The 22408-nt window shown below is 39.0% G+C and overlaps 1 long non-coding RNA gene across 3 annotated transcripts in view; it reads right to left on the reverse strand.

Annotated features, from left to right (window-relative positions):
* LOC111819735 (uncharacterized) overlaps positions 1-22408 on the reverse strand; it is a 55266-nt gene that overhangs the window by 20224 nt on the left and 12634 nt on the right. The window contains exon 1 of one of the 3 annotated variants that reach the window (XR_002823302.1): positions 2850-2906. The exons of 1 other annotated variant lie outside the window; for it this stretch is intronic. This is a non-coding gene — a long non-coding RNA (uncharacterized LOC111819735). Of the gene's footprint in view, positions 1-2256; positions 2317-2849; positions 2907-22408 lie in introns of those variants that run through there. One more of the 3 variants, XR_002823301.1, reaches the window with a different exon arrangement.

Raw genomic sequence — 22408 nt, forward strand, 5'->3', positions numbered from 1 at the left:
ATATATATATCGAGCCCTGGTGCTGTAGTGGTTAAGAGCTCAGCTGCTAACTAAAAGGTCAGCAGTTCAAATCCATCGCTCATTCCTTGGAAACCCTATAGGGTAGTTCTACTCTCTCCTATAGGGTCACTATGAGTCGGGACCAACTCGACGGCACCTAACAACAACAAAATGTATATATATGTATATGTATATGCTTAAATAGTTTTGCTTCTCTAGAGAACCCAGCCTAAGACATTTGGTGCTGAGAGTGGTTCTAGAGAAACAAAAGTGTAAGTATGAGTTTTCTAAATTGGTTCTCAAGTCTGAGTAGTCTTAAAGATGCTGATGACTCTGTCTCCAGTAGTAAACAGGGTGCTGCTAATCCATGGAGTGAGGTAGCAATATTAATGCGTAAAATATCACCACCAATAGATTAAGTATTGGTGAGAAGCGAGGCTCTGGGTGATTGCATGTTTGATACTTTTCAACAATTTTGTCAGAATGAGAAGTATAGGGAAGCAGGTTGGTTGGTCCTAGTTTCAATAGACAAATTGGTGAAAGAAAGAGATGAGCTCAGGGCTTCCTAGTTACAGCTCAAGCACTGCATAACAGACCTTAAAATTGCCACATGTGCCCTGAAAGAAAGACTTATTTCTTGTAGTAACAGAGCTGGTACTGCCAAAAACCAAACCCCAGAGTTTTATCATAAGAGTGGCTGAATTACCATGTTAATTGAATTCCCAATCTCTAATGGCATCTGAAGTTAAAGTGAGAGCATTGATTGGTTAGATGTGGGATCCAGAAACTTTGGATGGGGACATAAGGCCAGATAATCAGGAATCTGGGCACACTGAATTCCTACATTCCATCAAATCACTCCTGCCAACAGAACCGGCCCTCTTACTCCCATCTGAAGAGATCACTCCATCTTTGACTGTTAAGCCACCCTCCCCAGTAAAACCATTAACCCTTTCACCTCTGTGTGATGAGATTAATTCAGCTGTGCCTAAAGAGTCTTTGAGATATCTCTTGAGGTGCCACCTGGGGCATTGTCTGGCACATTGCCTGAGGTAGATGCCTTACAAGACATTGCTAAATGTACCCAGGACCCATCCCCAACACCCATTTTTGCTTCTAGACCTATAACTAGACTTAAGTCCCAGCAGGCCCCAAAAGATGAAGTATAAAATGTGACCCAGGAGGAGGTACACTACAGTCCAAAAGAACTGCTTAGCTTTTCTGATATGTACAAATAGTAACTTGGGGAATACATGTGGGGGTGGCTATTAAGGGTGTGGGATAATGATGCAAGGAATGTAAAGATGAATCAGTCTGAGTTTATTGATATGGGCCCACTAAGCACAGATTCTTCATTCAATATTTCAGCTCAAGAGGTTAGGAAAGGATCTAATAGTTTATTTGGTTGATTTGGTGAAGCACGGATTACACAGTGGCCTACACTAAATCGAGTTGAACTATCAGACTTACCTTGGTATACTGTAGAAGAAAGTATCCAAAGGCTTAGGGATATCAGCATGTTAGAGTGGATTTATTAGGTTGGACCCACAAACCCACCTATAGAGTGCCCAGAGAACACACCAGCTACCGATACAGTGAGGGACAAATTTGTGAAAGGAACTCCAGCATCCTTAAAGACTGCTGTGATTGCTATTTTATGTACATAAGATTACACAGTGGAGCTACCCTGAGTTGACACTTAACTACAAGGGGGCTGACTGGGCCCTTTGGTGGTAGGGGCCAAGTGGTGGCACTCAATTGACAAAGACAAGGTAGGCATGGCTACTCTAAAGGACAGTGGAGTCAAAGAAGTAATCAGAATAGTCTGACTAGTATGCATTTATGCTGTTGACTATTTAGTTATGGTGTCCCTAGCAGCAAACGAAATGGGAAATCTACTAAATATTTACTTGATCTGGACAAGCAGAATTCTAGGTGAAGTGAATGGCAATCTAACGTGAATCGCCAGAATAGAGTCACAGCTCCCCAATCAATTCCCAGACTTGAGCCAGTTTACAGATCCTCAACTCCTTGAATGAAGAGGGGGCTGAATCCCCTAGAGGAAGAATCCCCCTACACTGCCAAAAAGTTTATACTGTTAATCTTTCTCCCAGCCTTCCCCAAAGGAACTACGGCCTTTCACAAGAGTGACTATTCACTGGGGAAAAGGAAATAATTAGATTTTTCAGGGATTACTGGATACTGGCTCTGAACTGACACTAATTTCAAGAGACCCAAAACATCACTGCGGCTTACCAGTCAGAGTGGGGGTGTATGGAGATCAGGTTATTAATAGAGTCTTAGTTCAGTTTCCTCTGATCGTGTAGTGATTTCCGCAGCTCCAGAATGCATAACTGGAATAGATACACTCAATAACTGGCAGGACCCCCACATTGGATCTCCAACAAGTGGAGTAAAGGCTATTATGGTAGGAAAAACCAAATGGAAGCTATTAGAACTGCCACTACCTAGGAAAATAGTAAACCAAAAGTAATACTGCATTCCTGGAGGGATGGCAGAAATTACTGCCACCATCAAGGACTTGAAGAACGCAAAGGTGGTGATGCCCACCATATCTCTATCCAACTTGTCTATCTGGCCCATGCAAAAAACAGATGGATCTTAGAGAATGACAGTGGATTACTGTAAACTTAACCAGGTGATGACTCCAATTGCACCTGCTGTTCCATATGTGGTTTCATTGCTTGAGCAAATTAATTCATCTCCTAGCACCTGATATGTAGCTATTGATCTGGCCAATGCCTTTTTCTCAATTCTGATTTTGAAGGAACACCAGAAGCAGTTTGCCTTCAGCTGGCAAGGCCAGCAATACACCTTCACTGTCCTACCTCAGAGGCGTATCAACTCTCCAGCCCTATGTCATAATTTAGTCCGCAGGGACATTGAGCGTCTTTCCCTTCCACAAAGATGTCACACTGGTCCATTACATTGATGACATGATGATTGGACCTAATAAGAAAGAAATGTCAATGACTCTGCAGTTATTGGTAGAACATTTTTTTGAATGCTAGAGGATGGGAAATTAATCCCACAAAAATTCACACGCCTTCCACCTCAATGAAATTTCTAGAAGTCCAGTGGTGTGGGGCATGTCAGAATATTCCTTCTAAAGTGAAGGACAAGTTGTTACATCTGGCTCCTCCTACAGCCAAAAAGGAGGCATAATGCCTGGTGGGCCTAGTTGGATTTTGGAGGCAACATATCCCTCATTTGGTGCGCTATTCTGGCTTATTTATCAAGTGACTTCAGTGGGGCCCAAAACAGAGAAAGCTCTGCAACAGGTTTAGGCTGCCATGCAAGCCACTCTGCCACTTGGGCCATATGATCCAGCTGATCCAATGGTGCTTGAAGTGGCAGTGGCAGATAGAGATACTGTTTGGATTCTTTGGCAGGCCACTGCTGGAGAATTACAGGCACACCCTTAGGATTTTGGAGCAAAGCCCTGCCATCCTCTGCAGATAACTACTCTCCTTTTGAGAAACAGCTTTTGGGCTGTTACTGGGCCTTAGTAGAGACTGAACGCTTAATCATGGACCACTAAGTCATCATGCAGCCTGAGCTGCCCATCATGAACTGGGTGCTGTGTGACTCACAGAATCATAAAGTTGGAGGACATGCACAGAAGTACTCCATAATTATGAGATTGGGCTTGAGCAGGATCTGAAGGCACAAGTAATTTGCATGAGGAAGTGGCCCAAATGCCCATGGTCTTCACTCCTGTCACATTACCTGCCCTCTCCCAGTCTGCACCTATGGCCTCATGAGGAGTTCCTTATGATCAGTTTACAGGAAGAGAAAACCCATGTCTGGTTTATAGATGGTTCTGTGCAATATGCAGGCATCACTTGAAAGTGGACAGTAACAGCTCTGCAGCCCCTTTCTGGGACTTCCCTGAAGGACAGTGGTAAAATGAAATCCTCCCAAGGGGCAGAACTTCAAGCAGTGTACCTTGTTGTTTACTGCCTGAAAGAAGAAACTGCCAGATGTGTGACTGTATACTGATTCATGGGTTGTGGCCAATTGTTTGGCTGGATGTTCAGGGACTCAGAAGGAACATGATTGGAAAATTGGTTGACAAGCAGGTATGAGGAAGAGGTGTGTGGGTAGACCTCTCTAAATTGGACAAAGAAGTGACAATATTTGTGTCTCATATGAATGCTCACCAAAGGGAGACCTTGCCAGAGGAGGATTTTTTACAATCAAGTGGATAGGATGATGCATTCTATGGAAACCAGTCATCCTCTATCCCCAGTCACTCCTGTCATTGCCCAATGGACTCATGAACAAAGTGCCATGGTGGCAGGGATGGAGGCTATACATTGGCTCAGCAACATGGACTTCTACTCACCAAGGCTGACTTGGCTATAGCCACTGCTGAGTGCCCAATCTGCCTGCAGCAGAGATCAGCACTGAGTCACCAATATGGCACCATTCCTCAAGGCAATCAACCAGCAACCTGGTGGCAGGCTGAGTACAGTAGACTGCTTCTATCATGGAAAAGGTAGCATTTTGTTCTTACTGGGATAGACACTTACTCTGTATATGGATTTGCCTTCCCTGAACACAATGCCTCGGCCACAACTACCATCTTGCTAACTCACAGAATGCCTTATTGACTGTCATGGTATCCCACACAGCATCACTTCAGATCAACAGGGTTACTCTTCACAGCAAATGAAGTATGACAATGGGCCCAAGTTCATTGAATTCACTGGTCTTGCCATGTTCTCCATCATTCTGAAGCAGCTGACTTGACACAACGATGGAATGGCCTTTTAAAGACACAATTACAGCACCAGCTAGGTGGCAACACTTTGCGGGGTTGGGGCATTGTTTTCCAGGAGATGGTATATGCTCTAAACCAGCATTCAATATATGGTGCTGTTTCTCCCATAGCCAGGATTCACGTTTCCATGAATCAAGGGGTAGAGATGGGAGTAGAACCACTAACTATTATCCCTAGTGACCCAATCACAAAATTTTTGCATCCTGTCCCCGCAACCATATGCTCCAAAGGGAGGAATGCATCCACCTGGAGACACAACATGGATTACTTTGAACTGGAAGTTAAGAATGTCACCCAACCACTTTAGGCTCCTCATGCCTCTGGATCAACAGGCAAAGAAGGGAGATACGATATTGGCTGGTGTGGTTGACCCTGACTACTAAGGGGAAATTGGATTGATGTTGCATAATGGAGGTTAAAAAAGAGTATGTCTGGAATATAGGAGCTCCCTTAGGGAGCCTCTTAGTACTACTATGCCCTGTGATTAAAGACTATGGAAATCTAAAGCAACCCAAATCTGACATGACTACTAAAGGTCCAGACCTTTCATAAATGAAGGTTTGGGTCACCCCACCAGGCAGAGAACCACAAACAGCTGAGGTGCTTGCTGAAGGTAAACAGAATACGGAATGGGTGGTAGAAGAAGGTAGTTCTAACTACCAGTTATGACCACATGACCAGCTGCAGAAATGAGGACTATAATTGTTATGAGGGTTTCTTCCTTGTGTGTGAGCATCAAATATTTTGTTTTCTTCACTTACAAAATATAAGATGTAAACAAGCCTAGTGCATTTTCAGTTGTATGCATGTTAGTTGTAACATGTTAGGCACAAGTATGACTTTGTAATTGTGTTTATTTATTGTGTATGGTTTAAGGAGATGTGTACAGATGCCAAGCTGACAAGGGGTGGACTATGATGATTAAGGTTGTATATCAACTTGGCTGGGCCATGATTCTCAGTGGTTTAGCAGTTATGTAATGATGTAGTTTGGCAGTTATATAATGATGTAATTTGGCAGTTATATGATGATGTAGTCATTCTCCATGATGTGATCTGATGTGATCAGTCAATCAGATGTAAGGGGAGTTTACTCAGGGCTGTGGCCTGCAATGAATATATATAAGGATGTTATGGATTGCATTATGTCTCCCCAAAAAATGTGTGTCAACTTAGCTAGTCCATGATTCCCAGTATTGTATGATTGTCCACCATTTTGTCATCTGATATGATTTCCCCATGTGTTGTAAATCCTACCTCTGATGTTAATGAGGTGGGATTAGCAGAGGTTATGTTAATGAGGAAGGACTCAATCTCCAAGATTAGTTTGTGTCTTAAGTCAATCTCTTTCAAGATATAAAAGAGAGAAGCGAGCAGAGAGACGTGGGGACCTTATACCACCAAGAAAGCAATGCTGGGAGTCGAGTGCATCCTTTGTACCTGAGGTTCCTATGCTGAGAAGCTCCTAGACCAGGGTAAAACTGATGACAAGGACCTTTCCCCAGAACTGACAAAGACAGAAAGCTTTCCCCTGGAGCTGGCCCCCTGAATTTATACTTGTAGCATACTAGACTGTGAGAGAATAAATCTCTGTTTGTTAAAGCCATCCACTTGTGGTATTTCTGTATAGCATCACTAGATAACTAAGACATTGTACATTCTGGCAAAGCTTGCCTACTGTCTCTAGATCCTACATCTGGCTCATCATCATCTGACCTCCGGTTCTTGGGACTCGAACCAGCTGCCTGCCATATTGCCTGCCGATCTTGGGATTCATCAGCCTCTGCAGACTGTGAGCCAGTGGCCTGTTGTTTGACCTGTAGATCTTGGGTTTGTCAGACCCTGTAACTTCGTGAGTCAGGAGAAGCCTCCAGTCTGATGCCTGATCCACAGACTTGGGACTTGCCAGCCTCTACAACTGCATGAGCCTTTTCCTTGAGTAAATCTCTCTCTCTCTCTCTCTACATACATATACATGCTTCACTGGTTTTGCTTCTCTAGAGAACCCCGCCTAAGACAGTTTATAATACTGAAAAATTACAAACAACCTAAACTTTCAAAGAAAATAAGGAATTGGTTAAGTAGAATAAGAAATTGTTTTATGTGTAGTCATTAAAATATTTTACAGATTTTTTGATAGACATAATAACATGTCCGAGATATGATAATGGAAGAAAATCAGTTTATGAAAAAAATTAGCACAAAAATTATCTATTTTTTGTTAAGTTGTTTATAGAGAGACGCATGTATGTATGTATATATGTCTAAATGCTTTAAAAGATCAAATACCCAGAAAAAACCTTGACCAAGAAATGTAAATTTGAGAAAATGCCAACAATTAAATATTAGATATAAAGACTTACCCATTTATTCATTTGAGCAAACACTGAGTGTTTGGTTTTTTGTAGATTATTTTTTTGGGTACTGTAGATAAATTCATGCGGAAAGCAGGTAGAAGAATGACCTGTAAAACAGCGTATGGATTTGCCCACGTAAGCTGTCATGGATTGAGTTGTGTCCCCCAAAAATATCTGTCAGCTTTGCTGGGTTATGATTCCCAGTGTTGTATGATTGTAATCTGATGTAATTTTCTTATGTGTTGTAAACTCTATCACTATGAGATTATATGTGATCTCCTTATGTGTTGTAAATTCTATCACTGTGATGAAGTTATACTGACGAGGTTGACAAGATTAGATACTGTCTTAATCCAATCTCTTTTGAGATATAAAAGAGAGAAGCGAGCAGAGATACATGGGAACCTCACACCACCAAGAAAGCAGTGCCAGGAGCAGAGCGCATCCGTTGGACCAGAGGTTCCTGCGCTGAGATGCTCCCAGACCAAGGGAAGACCGATGCATCACAAGGACCTTCCTCCAGAACTGACAGAGAGAGAAAGCCTTCTCCTGGAGCTGATGCCCTGAGTTTGGACTTGTAGCCTACTGGACTGTGAGAGAATAAACTTCTCCTTGTTAAAGCCATCCACTTGTGGTATTTCTGTTAGAGCAACACTAGATGACTGAGACACAAGCTCTTGTGCTTCCCTCCCTTGCAAGGATGTTAAGTCTTACCAGAAATGTTTTTTTTAGTTCTTTGATGGGGATTCAAAGAACGGGCAGACGAGGAAAGAGGGAGGGCTTACAGAACAGTGGGGGTAAATTTATTTACATATTGAAGAACTGAGAACCGAAGGTGTTGGTTACAGGACTAATAGTTACTAGGGCTCACAGGAGGTTTTTTTCATGGTTTTGAGATGGGAGGCACATTAAAAAAAAAGCTGGGGTTTGTGCTGGAAGAGAAAGGAAACGGGAATAAAGAAGGATTTTAACAAGGAATGTTAGTACTTGCATGTCTTTCATGATGTTTAATAAATGCAAGTAAAGGAGTTGTATTCTTTTGAAATTACTTCTGGTTCTACTACCTGGACATACAAGGTGCCAGGGAGTACATAATCAGGGAGCCTCAACCTAGTCAAGGAGTCAAATAAGGCCTCATTGAGATCATGGTGTCGAAAATGAGATTTAAAGACGAATGTGAGTCAGAATGACTTTACGGCAATGGGTTTGGTTTTGGTCTATTCAGAAGAGAGCACAGATCACAGGGTGAAGGATCAGAATTTTTAAAGACCACTGTGAAAGTCTGCAAAGCACCTAAATTAAATTAAGTAAATCTAGTCTGCTGGAGCATTCAGAGATAAATCATTGAGCCCAGTTGAAGGAAGCTGTGGGTTAGGGAGTGGGCAGGACATGATATACACCTTAGAGAGATGGTTTTAATATATCACATGGATTAAACTTGAAGCCTTAAGCCCAGATCTAAGAAGAGACCTGGAACTGGGCTTTCTGGGGTAGGGAGTAGGGGAGCCTAGCACTAGACAAGAATTCTTAGAAGATTCAATATTACTAAGATGTTAATTATTCCCAAATTGATCTATAGATTCATCACAATCCCAATCAAAATGTCAGTAAGCTATTTTGTACATGTCAACAAACTTGCTCTACAATTTGTATGGAAAGACCAAGGACTTAGAACAGCCAAACAATACTGAAGAACAAATTTGGAGGACCAACACCACCTGACTTCAAGACGTACTATAAAGCTATACTAATCAAGACAACACAATACAGGTGAAAGAATATTCATCAGTGGAACAGAATAGAAATTCCAGAAACAGACTCACACAAGTATAGGAAATTTATTTTTTTATAAAGACTCAAAGATAATTCAATGGATAAAGGATAATCTTTTCAACAAACGGTGCTGGCATTTGTATATCCATATGCAAAAATAATGAACTTAGAGACAATCCTTAAAACTTCCATAAAAATTAACTCAAAATGGGCCATAGATCTACATGTAAAATTCAAAACTATAAAATTTCTTGAAGAAAACTTTAGAGAAAAATCTATGTGACCTTGGATTTGATAATGTCTTTTAGATACAACACCAAAAGCATGATACATGAAAGAAAAAATTAATAAGTTGAACTTTATTAAAATTAAAAGCATATAATCTGTGAAGGACACTGTTATGAGAATGAAAAGACTAGGAGAAATTATTTGCAAAACACACGTCTAATAAAGGACGTATAGCCAAAATATACAAAAGCCCCAAAACTCACCAATAAGAAAACAAAGAGCCCAATTAAAAAATGAGCAAAAGATCTGAACAGATACCTCACCAAAGCAGATACACAAATGGCAAATACAGTGACATCACCAGGGTTGGTGTCACCCAGTGTGGTAATTTATGATGTCACCTCCTCCCTAATGGACCTCCTCCTGTACCACACCATACAGAATCCTTAGAAATGTTTTTAGTACTACTGTTACTCATGCATAGTAATTCCTGTATATTCCTCCTTCTTTTCCTTTAATTACTACTTCATTCTCAAAAAATGTATTGATACAGGTTCACAAATACTAATTACCACAATATTGTAGCTAAAACACCAGATGATTTGACAAAATCAGCAACTATAAAAACATCAGCAGCAACGAAAACAGAGCATGCTTGTAGTACCTGCAGATGAAACTGTGATTTGAAGCGTCATTGTAAATGGATAATAATAACAGCTATGACTGGGGTGTCTTAGAAGGTTCAAAAAGTGTATCAGCATAGAGTTTTAGCCTTGTAAGTATATTGATACATATAAGCTTGGCTTACAAAAAATGTTTTTGTTGTAACTAACTACAGGGATATTTTTATAAAAAATAATAAATTTCTGCTGAAACTGCACAAAAATTTTATAGACAGACATTTTTGTGTCATCCCCTCTGACAGTGTCACCCATTGCAGTCCACACTCCCTTGTACCCCCAGTAATGCCACTCGGCAAATAAACACATCAAAAAATGCTCAATATCGTGTCATGAAGGACATAAAAATTAAAACAACGAGACACCACTACACACCTATTAGAATGTTTGAAATCCAAAAAAAACCTGATAACACCAATTACTGGCAAGGATGCGGAGCAACAGGAACTCTCATTCATTGCTGATGAGATGCAAAATGTGCAATCATTTTGGAAGAGAGTTAGGCAGTTTCTAACAAAGCTGAATGTAGTCTTATTACATGATCCAGCAGTTGCTGTCCTAGGTATTTGCCTAATTGATTTGAAAATTTATATCCACGTAACCAAAAAAACCCATTGCGATCGGGTCAATTCTGACTCATGGCAACCCCATGTGTTACAGACTAGAACTACTTATATGGTTTTCTTGGCTATATTCTTTACAGAAGCAGATTGCTAGGCCTTTCTTCTGCAGTACCACTGGATGGATTTGAACTACCAACTTTTAGTAGTTGAGCACAAACTATTTGTGCCACCCAAGGACCTTTTCACAGGGACTGGAAAAACTCCAGGCTCTGATTTCGAGGCAGATACTCTGACCTATGACATAGGTAAAAAGAATCATCCTCATAAAAACCAGAAACCCAATCCTTTATCTTTATGGGTGGTTAGGACCAAATTTACAGTCTCTATGAGGTGCAGAAACCTTGATCAAGAAACTAGTGTAAAACTTAGTCCCAAATTAGTGATCCAATAGGGCCCTGGTAACCTGGAAACTCTAACATAGAGACTCTTATGTAATCCAAGGAAAGTCCAGGCCTTTCAGGGAAAGAGAGATGAGCCAGGAAAAGCAATAATGGGACCAAGGAAATAGAGATCAAAAGGATCTGAAAGAGGTTTTAAAATAAATATATTTAAATATTCAGAGAGCTCAAGGAAGCAAGAGAGTTCATAATGTATTTGAAAAGGAACCAAATTAAAATTCTGGAAATAAAAACAGTCATTGAAATTAAAAAATTAATAGATAAGTTAAACAGCAGGCTACTGAGAGATCAAGTAAGATGAGAACTAAAAATGTTTGCCACATCAATCTAGCAAAACAGATGACTGCTTGAATAGGGCAGTGGCAGTAAGGGTGGAGAGAAGTGAAGAGATCTAAGAAGCAATTAGGAAGTACAATCAACAAGATTTGGTGAAGGAGAACACTCGAGTCTCTCAAAAAATTCATTCCTGACTTAGAAGAGAGGTACTGTGGTTGTGAACCTAGGTGACGGGGTAGCTCCTTCTCAATGCCAGCATGTAGTAAGCACTCAATAAATGCTCTTGTTCTTGTTGTTATCATTAAAGTTGACCAGTAGTGGTGAAACGCTAAGAAAGGAGGTGATGAGCCTTCTGATGTGATTAGAAAACATGAATCCTATTTTTTGCTCGTTTCCATTGTCTAATTACTTCACAGAGCAACTGGCACTGCAGAGCTGCTCTATTTCTGCCATGTTACTAGACAGAAATAAATTGAATGACATATGAAATAAACCAGACAGCTCAGAAAACATACATTAGTGTATGTAATAATATACTAAATGATGAAGAAGTTACCCCAAATCAGCATGGACAGAAAGGATTATTAAATCAACAATGCTGGAACAGCAAAGACAGTGACAATGACAAACATACTATTACCATACAATGCTGAAACAATTTAAAAAATCAGAAATCACATAGAAAAATTTTGTAACTGAATTAAAGAAATTCAATCTTAATTTTTTTTTAAAAAATAGATGTGATTTGGTGAACAAATTCTTATTAAAATGAGAAATAATTTTGATGAGAATATGCAATGCTGAATGGTGTTGTGATGGTTAAGATTGTCACCTTGGCTGGGCCATTCTCAGTGGTTTGGCAGTTGAATGATGTTGTGATCACTTCCATGTTGAGATTTGATATAATGTGATCACCCCCATGATGGAATCTGCTGTGAGTAGCCAATCCACTGAAAGGCAGTATCCTTGGGCATGTGACCTGTATCCAAATATAAGTGGTCATTCTCGCAAGGTTCATGGGCTTTTACTTGCTCTGGATCCTGCAGCTAGCTCCTGTTCATCTGACCTCCAGTTCTTGAGACTTGAGCTAGCAGCTTACCTGTGGTCTTGCCTGCTGATCTCGGGCCTATGAGCAAGAGTCCTGCTCTCTGACCTGCTGATCTTGGGTTTGCCAGCCCCTGCAGCTATGTGAATCAGGAGAAGCCTCCCGCCTGACCCATGGACTTGTGACTTTCCAATCTCTACAACCACATGAGCCATTTCCTTGATATAAATCTCTCTATATACATATTTATATACATTACTGGTTTTGCTTCTCTGGAGAACCCAGCCTAAGACAGGCATGAAATGAAATAAGCACACTCTTACGGTGGAAGAATATACTATGTAGAGCATGAAAACATTTCCAACTAGTTTTAGGAGGCATTTGTACTTTTTATGGTCTACTTTTTAATGTAGTAATTCAACTCCTAATAAAATTGTAGAAATGTTTATAATAGCAAATACATTGAAAACAATCTGAATCAACAATCTAAAGGGAGTGGTTGTAATATATTGTTGTTGTTGTTAGGTGCCGTCGAGTTGGTTCCGACTCATAGCAACCCTATGTACAATAGAATGAAACACTGCCCGGTCCTGTGCCATACCCACAATAGTTGTTACGCTTGAGCCCATTGTTGCAGCCAACTGTGTCAATCCATCTCATTGAGGGTCTTTCTCTTTTTCAATGACCTTCTACTTTACTAAGCACAATGTCCTTCACCAGGGACTGATCTCTCCTGACAACATGTCCAAAGTATGTAAGACGTAGTCTCGCTATCCTTCCTTCTAAGGAGCATTTTGGTTGTACTTTTTCCAAGACAGATTTGCTTGTTCTTTTGGCAGTCCATTGTATATTCAATATTCTTCGCCAACACCACAATTCAAAGGTGTTAATTCTTCTTCGGTCTTCCTTATTCATTGTCCAGCTTTCCCATGCATATGATGCGATTGAAAATATCATGGCTTGGGTCAGGTGCACCTTAGTCTTCAAGGTGACGTCTTTGCTTTTCAACACTTTAAAGAGGTCTTTTGCAGCAGATTTGCCCAATGCAATGCGTCTTTTGATTTCTTGACTGCTGCTTCCATGGGTGTAGATTGTGGATCCAAGTAAAATGAAATCCTTGACAACTTCAATCTTTTCTCCGTTTATCATGATGTTGCTTATTGGTCCAGTAGTGAGGATTTTTGTTTTCTTTATGTTGAGGTATAATCCATACTGAAGGCTATGGTCTTTGATCTTCATCAATAAGTGCTTCAAGTCCTTTGCACTTTCAGCAAGCAAGGTTGTGTCATCTGCATAACACAGGTTGTTAATGAGTCTTCCTCCAATCCTGATGTCCCAATCTTCTTCAAATTGTCCAGCTTCTTGGATTATTTGCTCAGCATACAGATTGAATAGGTATGATGAAAAAATACAACCCTGAAGCACACCTTTCCTGACTTTAAACCACACAGTATCCCCTTGTTCTGTTCAAATAACTGCCTCTTGATCTATGTACAGGTTCCTCATAACACTCTTTAAGTGTCCTGGAATTCCCATTCTTCACAACGTTATCCATAATTTGTTATGATCCACATAGTTGAATGCCTTAGCATAGTCAATAAAATACAGGTAAACATCTTTCTGATATTCTCTGCTTTCAGCCAAGATCCATCTGACATCAGCAATGATATCCCTGGTTCCACGTCCTCTTCTGAATCGAGCCTGAATTTCTGGCAGTTCCTTGTCGATATACTGTTGCAGCTGCTTTTGAATGATCTTCAGCAAAATTTTACTTGCATGTGATATTGATGATATTGTTCAATAATTTCCACATTTGGTTGTATCACCTTTCTTGGGGATAGGCATAAATATGGATCTCTTCCAGTAAGTTGACCAGGTAGCTGTCTTCCAAAATTCTTGGCATAGATGAGTGAGCACTTCCAGCACTGTATCCATTTGTTGAAACATCTCAATTGATATTCCATCAATTCCTGGAGCCTTGTTTTTCACCAATGACTTCAGTGCAGCCTGGACATCTTCCTTCAGTACCATTGGTTCCTGATCATATGCTACCTCTTGAAATGGCTGAACGTTGACCATTTCTTTTTGGCATAATGACGCTGTGTATTCCTTCCATCTACTTTTGATGCTTCCTGCATCATTTAATATTTTCCCCATAGAATCCTTCACTATTGCAACTCGAGGCTTGAATTTTTTCTTCAGTTCTTTCAGCTTGAGAAATACTGAGCGTGCTCTTCCCCTTCGGTTTTCTAACTCCAGCTCTTTGCCCATGTCATTATAATACTTTATTTTGTTTTCTCGAGCCACCCTTTAAAATCTCCTGTTCAGTTCTTTTACTTCATCATTTCCTCCTTTTGCTTTAGCTACTCGATATTCAAGGGCAAGTGTCAGAGTCTCTTCTGACATCCATTTTGGTCTTTTCTTTCTTTCCTGTCTTTTTAATGACCTCTTGCTTTCTTCATGTATGATGTCCTTGATGTCATTCCACCACTCGTCTGGGCTTCAGTCGTTAGTGTTCAACTCGTCAAATGTATTCTTGTGATGGTCTCTAAACTGAAGTGGGATATACTCAAGGTCGTACTTTGGCTCTCATTGACTTGTTCTAATTTTCTTGTAATATATGGCATGTATATACTGGAACATTATACAGCCATATCAGTCCTGTTAATAAGTCATTTGTAGTAACTATTGTGCTGGTTGTTCTCCATCCTGCCAGATCTATTCTCTTCTATGCCCTACTCAGTCCTCTGGGAGGCTGACCCTACAGGCTCCCTGCCCTTGACCTTTAGTTGGGTTCAGCCAATGAGAGCCATTGGCCAGAAATCAGAGGGCAACAAGAGAGAGAACTCCAGGTATCTCTTGATCCCTCTCTGCTCTTGGGCACTTTCTCCAGCAGCAGCTGTGTCCTTTTAAAGTCACAGCTCCCACAAAGCTGCCTTTCCTTTGCTGCTTCGTTTCTCCCTGGGCTCCAGAAACACATTATGTCCTTCTTTTGACCCATGGACTTGATAGCTTCTTATTGTTGCTTGCCTATGATGTCCTAAAATCTCGTGTATGTTCCCTTAACCCTAACCACACTTATATAACTAGTCCCTTCATGAAAGTCTCTTTACGTAAAGCTTCTTAGTGAATTTCCCATCCAAACTGATGCACATGAGAAGTTGTTATGAAACTGCATAGTCTCCATGATTTTATGGGAAAATATATAGAAAAACCTGTAATGGAACACATCAACATATTAAGAAAAATCATGTCTGGAGAGTATGAATAAGGAAGATATATTTCCTTCATCTGTTTTTCTCCTTTAAAAATTTGTTACAATAAGTCTATATTTATTTTATGATAAAGCAACAACTCTAACAATTAGTTGAACATATTTGAAATGTGCCTCTTCTTTTAAAAAGTAAATTGAGTTGCCTTTTTATGATCTTCAGTTGATTTTCTTTAGTTCAACTTTTACAGAAAGATTCTCAGTCTCTATTTCCCACATTAAAATAAAAATCTTGTCAGAAATTTTTCTTACCTTTCACTTTCAACCAAGGTCATTCTACTCTTAAAAGGGAGACATGTAAGATCAAATTTAGTACCTGCTTTTTTGGGACAGGAACTTTAGGATATTGTCACTAAAAACATTTTTATCAGGTGTAAATGGGGAAAGCTCCTCCCTACTCTTAATATTTTCTTTGTGTTTCAAGAGCTCAATTGATGTTCAAGCATCTCATGTTTTATACTCACTTTATCCCTGGGAAGATGGAGTGATTTTTCTGACTAGAAACATGGGAAGAATAACTAGACAGCCTCCACCCTGTGCTTTCTCTTGAAGCAAGCCTCCAGCAGAGACATTAGTCCTCCTTTGCGCTTTCACACTGTAAGTTGTGTTGGCACCAACTCTGGTGAGCATGATGAGAAGGAGCCTGCCCCAGGCCTGGTGTTCTCTGTAACCTTTCCAATTTTGAGATTCAGTTAGCAGGCCCATTAGGTTAATGGACTTAAAGCCACAAACTGCATTCTGGCCTTTAGCAGTGAGTGATAAAGGTGACATTTTAGCTCACAAACTTACTCTTTTGTTTGATTTCTCAAATCATTCAGCAATTATATGGGAAAAAGGGATGTTATTTGTTGGGCACCTCCTCAGAAACCCCAACGAGACATAGTTCCTTTACAATAATATGTACACATGGGTACCTATTTTAATAATAATAATAATATTTACCTAATAACCCTGATGGCATAGTGGTTAAGAGTTCGGCTGCTAACCAAAAAGGTGGGCAATTCGAATCCACCAGGTGTTCCTTGTAAACAGTATGGGGCTGTTCTACTCTGTCCTATAGGGTCGCTATGAGTCAGAATCAACTTGATGACAATGGGCTTGATTTTTTTGGTTTTAATAACGCTTAAAATTATGCATTCTGGTTGGTTCAAGTTTTTCTATGCTTTGCCCTAACTTTGGATACCAAAAGGACTCATACATACCATTCTTAAATGGTAGCAGCTCACCAGGAAACTGAACACAGAGTGAAGATCATTTAGGGAGCTGGTAACTCCCACACACCAGGACTATGAATGCAATTATTGAAATATATGTAGGTGTTCCTTTTTCTCTTATCTTTTTAGTCTTGGAGTGCCAAAAAAGTTGACAAAACAAGCATCCAGGACCTTTGTTACCTTTCTTAAAGCTTGACTTTTTACATGTCTCAGGGGCGCAGCATTAAGAGAGGCAGTGAGGCTACCCTAATCTATTCTTCTTAATACCAAGATAGTAAATTAGAGGCAGTGTTTCCCTTCTAGTTCCCTGTATCTCAAGCATTAGTCATTCAAATCATCTTGAAGTCTTTTATTAGTAATTCTATTAATTCCACTTGACTAAATCTTCATTTCATGAGTCACTGTGCATCCCTCTTTACGTATTAAATGAAACAATTTTAATGCAATAATTTGATGTCAGTTTTTTTGTTTTCTTAATGCTACATTTTAATGTTATATTCATTATGTGATCTGCTAATAAAAGCCTACTGAATATAAATTATTAATTCATTTACTTCAGGCTCCATGAAAAGCTGATATAATCTGTTGACCATCTGCCAACAAGGGGTTGTTCAGCATGGGACATACTTCACACCGTATGATGAAGTATGACAGTTCTACAGGTCTGGGATGGATGAACAATTGTACATTAATTCTACATAAATGTATTGAGTACCTACTATGTGTCAAGCACTGTGCTTAGTACTGGAGATTCATTGTCTCTGCCTTCATGGAACTCAGAAAGAAATATATATATTAATACAGTAATCACATAAATAATTGTATAATTATAAACCACGGTAACACTATAAATAAAAATGTATAATATGACCAGGGATGGCAGGGAAATATAGGAAAACTTGGAAGGCAGCTTAATGGTCCCTTTACTCTACAGCCAATAAGAAAATTCAGTGTCCAAAATTTGCTTTTGCCTCTAAGTTAAATCACTATATAAACTTATAATATTTAAAATGAACTCTTTAAAATTCATCCAAAGAAAATTATGTGTATGTGAGAGAAGAGGAAGATAATTTTCAATGTTACAGGCATCATGATCCAGAAATCAGGACACCTGATCTCCAGCCCTGACCATCCTCCAACTCCAACAGGAGCCTTAGAAAAGTAAATTTGGGCACCAGTTGCTTTGCTTGCAAAATGAAAATGTTAGGCCAGGTCCTCTCAAGGACTACACTGATCTAAACAGCTTTTGATTCTATACATTTAAGAGAAATATTCTCTCTTACTACAGTGTAAGACTAGGCCAGTAGAGGTTACCTGTACTACAGAAGCTATAGGAATATTGGTGTTAGGTGAAAAGACAGAACTGGATTCCTTTAGTCCTTTATTAAAATAATTTATAACTGTGTACATAAAAATCACAATTGCTTTTGAATATGGCATCTGACTTTCCTAGGGTGGAGTTTCTCACACATGTATCTGTCTCCTAATGAAGTTGGTGTGGGATATACTAAATAATGACTACAAGCTAAATTAAGATATAAGTAAGTAGTTGCTGCCCCAGAAGATCTTCCCTCTTCTCCCAGATTAATGTAAGGCCACCCCACCTGCTATACACATTTGTGGAAACACTTCATTTCCTCATAATGCACAGGACATTGATAATTACCTATTTAATAATGTCTTTCTTCTCTACTAAACACAATATCTCATTCACTGCTGTGTTAGTCAGTTTTTGCTGCAGTGACAAGCAATAAAACATCTTAGAGTTTGGACTCTAAGAATAACAAATCTATTTATTGTTCACTACTTTATGTCAACTACAAGTTGGAAATGGTCTAACTAGACTCAACTAGGCTTGACTAAGCATGACGCCATGCTTCTGACTGGGTTTGGATCTGCTCCACACACTTCTCATTCTGGAACCAAGGCTAAAGAAACAATGGCTACGTGGGGCGTGGTTTTATAGCAAATGGCAATAGTGCAAGAGAAAACAAAAACTCATGATGCTTCTTAAGCCCATTTAAGAATTGGAACACTGTCTCTTCAGACCACATTTCATTGGTCAAAGCAATAACATGGACTAACCCAAACTCAACCCAGTAGGGAAGTATACCCTGCCAAAGAAGTGGGGGAGGGGAGAGTGAATTGTTGAACAGTAATAAAATCTACAGCATTGTTCTATACTAACCACATAGTACAGTACATGGCACATAATAGATGCTTAACTTTTTTGAGGAATTCATAAAATTTGAAAACACATCATTCATCTTCCCAAAATAGCCCTTGTTCTCTTGCTTATCTTTGAAGTAGTGAGGGTCTTTTCTCTTTAGATGATAATACCTGATGACCTTACTTTTGCCCAAATTCAGCTTGGGCCAGGGAAGAGTTTACCATCATATCCCCAGTTCCTAGTTCAATGACTTTTGCATAGTTAATGTTCAGGAAATATTTTTTAAACCAATGAACGAATAAATTTATGAGTCCATGAGCCAAGTGTTATCTCAGTCTTTTTTTTTTTTTTTTTCCCTCTTCCATATAATAATGCTAAGGCCCAGATCTAGTAAGTGGTGAATCCTAGACAGTTTCACCACTACTTTCTATATAAATTAAGAAATAATACTCTCTTTTGTGAACTGTATTTAAATATTATCATATACTGGTTGGAAATAGTTTTTGAAAGCCAAGTATACCCTACTGGGATTATAAGGGCACCATGAAAATGATCTTATAGGCCAGTATATTTCAACCCTTGTGCTTTAAGGATAATTATCTTTATCTTAAAAACTAGTATTCAATTTCTCATGGAGATATCTTACTTTGATATAATAACTTCTACTGTTCATTAAAAAAATAGTTTCTATGTACTTATTATACAGAAAGCTCTGTTCACTATAACAAGAAGTATAATGATCAGTCTCTATTGTTCAGGGTTTCCTATCTGGTTAAATAGATATACTATAGTCCGAAAGAGCTATAGCAAATAACTGATGACTACCAAATAAATAAAACATAAAACTACAGGAATTCAGAGAATGGAGATAATGACCTGCAAGGATGATTAGAAAAATCTCATGGAAGAAGTAGAATTCAATTGAACCTTAGGAAATGAGTAAAATTTTCATAACAGAGTTAGAGAGGGAGGGTACAACAGGGTGAAAGAATATAATAAGTAAAAAAGTAAAAGGTGTAATCCAGCATTATCAAGAAGGTCAGAGTAAAAACTATATGCAAGAAAATAACTAGACAAGGCTAGAAGAACAAGTAGAAAACAGGCTGTAGATAAAGACATAAAATGATGAACCAAGAAGTGCTGATCTGAGTTTATATGCACGGTAGAGCCATCGAATTTTCTCATTAGGGAGGCAGGATGATGAAAGTATATTTTAGGAATATTAATTTGACCATAATGTAGACATTGGATTTGTTATAGGTATCATAGAGGCAACTTAGGAGAATTCTTCAATCATCAAGGTATAAAGGAAGAATATCTATCCTAGTTTCTTAGTGCTGCTGTAACAGAAATATCACAGCTGGTTGGCTTTAATGAAGACACTTATTTTCTCACAGTTTAGGAGGAGAGAAGTCCAAATTCAGGGCACCGGCGCTAGAGGAAGGCTTCTTTCTCTGTTTGCTCTGGGGGAAGGGCCTTGTCTCTTTTTAGCTTCTGTTCCTCGGTTCCCTGGAGATCTTCATGTGGCATGGCATCTATCTTCCCCTATTTATGCTTCCTTGCCTTTTTGTTTAATCTGCTCTTTTTATATCTCAAAAGTGATTGGCTTAATACACACCCAACTGTACCACCAGGGCTCCACAGTGATATAGCCTTATTAACATAACAAAACCCTATTCCCAAATGGAATTACATCCATAAGTATAAGGGTTAGGAACCACAACACGTATTTTGGTGGGGATATGATTCAATCCATAACAATACCTAAATGAGGGTAGGTAGCGATGGTGTTGGAAAGGACTACATAGTGAATAAAAAATCAGCTGGATTTGGGATCAAAACAAAAAACAGCATAGCTAGAACTTGGGTCATGGCCCTATAATTAATTTCATAGAAGACTGGGGCCAGAGTACTGAAGGAACATTGGATTTGGCTAAAGCCTGGAATTTGAAAATAGAAAAGAAGGTCAAGGCCAAAGGACAGTTACTCCAGAGATAGGCATGATTACTAAAAAATAAACATATCTAAGAGACACAGGGTTAGGATATGAGTATCATTAGCCAGAGTCCAAACTGAATCAAGGGATTCACATTGTGGAATTTAGAAGAGAAAGACCATTAGAAGAAGTTTATGTGAGTGAATGGGGAGTAAGGGAGGGGAGAGGTTAGCATTATTTGGTTTGATCTTTGGTAGCAAAAATCTAGCCATGGAGTACCTGGGTCTCAGGGACAAGAAACTCAATCACTGTATAGATCAGAGTATCCAGCTACTAGAAAGAGATTGTAGTATCAGGTAGGAAACACCAAAGGATCTTTGTATAAAGCAGGGACTCGGCTGTGGAAGATCTGGGAATATAGACTAGGGAGCCTAGTCCTATAGGAACTATCCTTCAGAATAGGGACTCAATCACTAAGGAACTGTAGGTCAAGATGGAAATGGTCACTTTGAAACTAGGGTATCAAGATCAAATCATGAGCAAGAACAAAGCTGAATGATCACACATTGGTGAGTTACTGACATATGTGTCTTCAACTTCTACAAATGGGCTGCATATGGCAGTGGAAGAAGGACATGTTCCCCAGGCAAGATTAAGTTGTCCAGATGTCTGAAATCATGAGGGTGGGGAAAGAGATGTCAAATCCCCAAACTGTGTAATTCTAATTTAAAAGCATACATTAAATCAAAATATAAATACTATCAACTTTTAATGTCAAGTGACTATCTGTTAAAGGATTTCTATTTTCCCATGAATTTTCACAGAAACTTTCGTTGGGAGAAAAAGAAGGGGCTCTGAATATAATAAAATTATTTTTATTAAAATATTAACACTAATGCTAAAAGCAAAGTATGTGGTTAAATTTCACATTTAGAAATTACTATATTTATTTTATGTATCTTAAAGTATAATTATAATTTTTTCTATTTTTAAAGTCACAAAATAAACATAGCTCACCACCTTCTGCTCTGGCATAATGTCTATAATAGACTTTTTTTTTTCCTGCTTAGAAAATAATTATCCCTGTAATTTTAAATATTTGGCTAAGTTATTTATCATCTTCAAAATGCCTTAATATTTTACATTTAAAATGATTCTTGTACTTTTCCCATTGACTGAACTATATTATCTCATTTTTCTTATTCAATAACACCTTTAGTTTAAAATACCTTCAGACTCAAAACTCGTTGACATCGAGTTGATTACAACTTACAGTGACCATATAGGACAGAGTAGAACTGCCCCATAGGGTTTCCAAGGAGCAACTGGTGGATTTGAACTGCTGACATTTTGGTTAGCAGCCGAGCTCCTTACCAATGTGCTACCAGGAGCAGCTATCAATTCATAAATCAGAAAGAGATGGATCTATGTGTTTACGACCAATTGAAATCCATTAAAAAAAAAAAGAGAGAAGTTCTGGCAAAATGGCGCTCTAGGCAGAAGCACCAAGTCGTCCCTCCACAGCAAAGATCCACAAAACTAAGCCAAACAGAGAATACAACAATCCTGAAACCCTAAAACATCAAATGAAGAGATAAAGAACTCAGCCAAGCACCAAATGGAGTGAGAAA

This window comes from Trichechus manatus, unplaced genomic scaffold, assembly GCF_000243295.1.
Source record: "Trichechus manatus latirostris isolate Lorelei unplaced genomic scaffold, TriManLat1.0 scaffold00017, whole genome shotgun sequence".
In the NCBI taxonomy this organism is placed as follows: domain Eukaryota; kingdom Metazoa; phylum Chordata; class Mammalia; order Sirenia; family Trichechidae; genus Trichechus; species Trichechus manatus.